The sequence below is a fragment of the Phragmites australis genome, chromosome 14 (assembly GCF_958298935.1).
Source record: "Phragmites australis chromosome 14, lpPhrAust1.1, whole genome shotgun sequence".
Lineage (NCBI taxonomy): Eukaryota > Viridiplantae > Streptophyta > Magnoliopsida > Poales > Poaceae > Phragmites > Phragmites australis.
The window spans coordinates 14109370-14114045 of NC_084934.1; the positions used below are offsets into that span (position 1 = coordinate 14109370).

The 4676-nt window shown below is 45.0% G+C and overlaps 2 pseudogenes; both read left to right on the forward strand.

Annotated features, from left to right (window-relative positions):
- Nucleotides 1-322: 322 nt before the first annotated feature.
- LOC133890254 (uncharacterized) lies at nucleotides 323-1683 on the forward strand (annotated as a pseudogene).
- A 104-nt stretch (nucleotides 1684-1787) lies between these two features.
- Nucleotides 1788-2361, forward strand: LOC133891668 (large ribosomal subunit protein mL102 (rPPR5)-like; annotated as a pseudogene).
- The last annotated feature ends 2315 nt before the right edge of the window (nucleotides 2362-4676 follow it).

Below are 4676 nucleotides of genomic sequence, written 5' to 3' on the forward strand. Positions count from 1 at the left end.
GCACCCAGTCAACATGTAATCCAATGCACCCCAATCCCCGCTCGCTGGATCCACACTCACTCGATCCACGCAGCCACAACTCTCTCCCAGATTCACGTCGCGCTCCTTGCTCGCTCGATCCATGCCACCACAATGCCTCCTCCCCTTCCACTGCCCCTACCTCGCCCTGTGCCCCATCAACATCGTCTCCATGGCCTCCCCTTCCAACACCCGCCTCGCAGTTGGGGGAGGGTGCAGGCTCACAGTCAGCGCATGGTTCATGGCGTAGTCGGGTGACATTGACGGGTGCTACATGTGGTGGTGCATGGAGCTGGCATGAAAGATGGCTGGTCACACCAGCCCCAACCCCATGGTCGGCTACGTCATCGTCCGTGATGGCCGCGTCGTCAGAGAGGGTTTCCACCTAAAGGTTGGTGGTGGGGAGATTGTGGACGGGGATCGGACGACGGCGAGTGGGTCTTGTACCTCCTGACGGCGGATCCGATCTGACTTCTCCATGGTGAGTTTCCCTCTCATCACACCACTGTCCTTATATCCACGGCCTCCTCATCCCGAGTAGTCGTCTCATCCTCACAACGTCAGATTTGGATTAGGGAGAAGAGAGCAATGATTATCAAGATGAGCGTGGGCACCCTGGAGGAGGCAGATCCAGGTCGTCGTCGTCCTCCGAGCCTGCCATCATCTCCGCGCCGCACCCAGCGCTGCTGGTCCACACCACCATCGACTGCGCGGGCTGTCGCTCCGTCGACGCGGCAGACCCGTCCATTTCTCCCTCTAGTACCGCTCGACGCAAATGCCGCCAGCTGGAAGGTGGAGAGGCGGCTCATGGAGAATGGGATGATGTACAAGACCGGTGAGTGGGAGGGCCGCAAGTTCCTACTATCCTCGGCGTTCATGGTGCACCTTCCGCCGCTGCCACTGGTGGTGAGGTGGAAGGAGCAAGCCAACAACTCATCGTGCAGGCTCTTGACACACTCGTCGCGTAGGTTCATGAGAAGCTCGTCATCCTCCGATGAGTATGATGAGAGCTCAAGGAATCTCTTCTCCTCAAGGAGCCTCTCCTCCGACTCGTCGGACTTCTACAACTGTCCGTGCAAGAACACCACCAGGGTCCGCGCATCCGTGTTCGGCCCTTGCCACGCACCCCTGACTTCCGCGCGTCACGGTGAGTTGCAGAGCTGCCGGTACAGCTTCAAGCTGCCGCGGGGCTTGACAACATCCACCATGATGGACGGTGGGTTCGCGGTAGTGAAGCGCTCGGCCGACCCATACGAGGACTTCGACAGGTCAATGCAGGAGATGATCGTCGAGTGGCCGACGAGCAGTAACGGCGGCAAGGGGGAGCACAGCACGGAGCAACTGCTTGAGACGAACCTGGTGCTCAACTCACCGTGGCACTACCCGGCAATCCTCGTGGCGTTCACCGATGTGCGGGAGACGTTGTTCCCCTTAGCTCGTCTCGATCCATCAGCCGGCGCTGCTGTGATGTGGATAGGATTAACCTTTTCAAACAAAAGTAATGGCACAATCGAGCATATGCATTGTTGTGTTCGTACTTCCTATGTGCATTGGTTGGGTCGTTCGGTGCTGAATCTTGCCTTGCTAACCTCTGCTTAATTCGACTATGTTGTTCTGTAGTCTGTCTCTAACTCTCTGATGGCAATCTTTCTTGTAGTTTGTTAATGTTAATTTCTACTAGCTTGGGCAGGAGATTCTCACATGCATTGTTCGTTGACAGCTTCCCGAAGAAGAATGAGCCAGCTGATGCAAAGACAGCACTAGACAGCATGATGGAGTAGGGTCACTTGCCGAGCCCTACTCTATTCAAGTTTGTCATGGTGGCGCTCTTCAATGATGGTCGGGTTCATACTACAAGCAGGGTCTTGAAGAGCATGATCGAGAAGGGGTTACAGAGAACATGGACATCGCACATAAGATCTTGGAAACTCTCTTCATGAGGGGCCATGTGGAGGAGGCGATTGGCCGTGTCAATCTGATGGTAGAAAATGGATGTATGCCTAATCTAGATAAGTTGCTGGTCAACCTTTGTCAGAACTATAGAGTCATGGAGGCATAGAAGCTGGCTGATTTTGCGTTGGACAGGGACTTTGATGTTGGCTTCTCGAACTATGACAGAGTTCTTGAGGCCTTGTACACTAAGTAAAAGACATTTCTTGCATACTCCATGCTTTGCAAGATCAAGAACAAAGGTGGTGTTGTGGACCAGAAAGGTTGTGATGCTTTGCTTGAGAGCTTAAAATATGAAGGGTACTAAAAGCAAGCAGATATTTCTCTAGGATCTTGATGGATAATGCACCATCAACATCCAAGAAGGGCAAAAGGGCTGCTATGGGTGCGTAAAACAATCTATCTTCTTTTTTACTTGATGAAGAAAGATGTGATTTCTTTCTTTTTACCACTGCTTCTTGAGTTGTTGGTCAAGTGGGGATTTTTATCCTATGAGGCAGCAGGTACACTTACTTTCTTTTCGCTGACTTGATTTATTATGTGCCATTTCTTAGTGAGGAAAACATATTCAATAATCGACAAAGGTGTACTTCCTTTCATGAATTTTGGCGCCTAAAGGAAGTGATTCTATAGCTGAATTCTGTAGCTAATCAATTTGTAATGTTTTTTTACTTCTACATCTAAGATTTTAGCTAGCTGGATCAAAATTTGATTTTGTTAGTGGTGTTATTGGGTTTGCTCGTCACCCATTGCAATATTATTTCTCTTATTTTTATTATCAATGTATTCTAGGGGTTGATTTAGTAGGGCCACCAGATGTGTCCGGGCACACCCAAAGAAGTGATATTTAAACTTGTTGTATATGTAGTTTGGTCAATTCTTTTAATAAAATATTATGGTACAAATAGCATCAAAACCAGCCATGCGATATTCTTGTGGAAAGTTTTTGGCTTGTGTTGTAACATTATCAACTTTATTTTGTTAGACACGTGGATTCCACGTACACGCTTACTATCAATCTTAACCTTTGACTAAGTGATTTTAGAATTTATGTAGTTTTCATCATTCAGTTTCTTTAGACATTTAAGGATGACTTACAACAATTAATACAACCATTGGTCACGATTTTGTGGTTTCTTGTCATGATAATTTAAATTGTTTTACTCTTATTCTTAGAGAGGAATAGGATGTGATTGAATTTCTACGAGGCAAAAACATTATTCAAGGAATCACTCCTTAGATCAATTGATATAAGAAATATCTATACATATACTTGATGTCATCTTGTGTAAATTTTATTTTTGTTGCAACGCACGAGCATTCAACTAGTAATAATTAATCGTATAAAACATAACAACATGATGACTATGCATGTTTAATTGTGTAATTAGCATTTTGGGATGTGACAATTTGGCTATATGAACTTAAAGGCATCAATAATTCTTCAAGATTAGCTTTTCAAAGGTTCATGTTCTTATGTCACTATCTCTTTTTGAGCCTTTGTGCGCTTGTGAGCTCCACATTCTACTTTCCATAGCCCTTTTACATTTCTAGCTTATGTAAATGCTTTGTGTATACTTGTGAAAGCTCATTAGGTTTGTATATTCATGCTCTTCTTGGTGTTTTTGTCCCTTGATGTTTGCATTACCAAAGGGGGAGAACTTATGCACTAAATCACAAAAAAGAAGAATCTTGCATAATGAAAACTGTGCATTCAACATGAGGGAGCTTTTGCATATTTGGCTTGTCTTTGCTTCTCTTCGAGCTTTTGCGATACTTCTAATGCCAAGTGACACCTTTCATTTTTTTTCTTGAGTTTTTGGTCACTTGGATAAGTTTTTCTTGTTGGAAGTTTTCAAACCAAAATCGTTGTGCTTTAAGGGTTGTCAATGAACTCATGAAGGGGTCATTAAGAAAACCAAGTTAAAATGTGCATTGGTTTATATGTGATTAGTGATTGACAAGGTTGTGGAATTGGTTTGATAATTTTTGGATTGCATAATTATATATATGTACTGTAATTATAATCATGACTAACCAAAGTTGCGGAGGAAATGGAATTGGCATGTGTGTTTCTGAGTCCAAAAAAATTGTACACGCCCGATGATTCGATGATGAGGAAAATGAACGTGTCGGATGGTCCGATGTTCATATGTAGTACACACCGAAGCATTTCAACTCAGAAGCGAAAATTGAAGTACATGTCGGATGGTCCAATGATGGGCACAATGAATGCCGGAGCATTTCTTGCAGAAAAGTTACAAATCGGCTCTAGTGGACTTACATGCACTAGACGGTTCGGCGATGGAAGATTTGATCACCAAAGAATACACCGGACCATTTATTTCATAGAGATTGCAAAATGGTTGTCTGATGGAGATGAACACGCTGAATGGTCCAGGGATGAGAAATTGTGTATGCCGAACTGTTTCTTGCATAAAGGATCAAAAATTGGTCAGTCTGATAGTTTGCACATGCTAGATAGTCTGGTGCTCAGAAGGATTGAACACCAGATCATTCGGCATTCATGATATTTTAGAGATGTGCCATTTCTACAGGGATTTTAATTTTGACTAACTTGTGATGGAGTTAAAGGGTGGTGGAAATACATGTTTGCTTGTCTCATAATGTGTAGGTGGTGGATGCAACTTGGTGGCCGATGGGGGCAAGATCGGAGCTAAGCGAGGAGCTTGGTGCTAGATGATCAA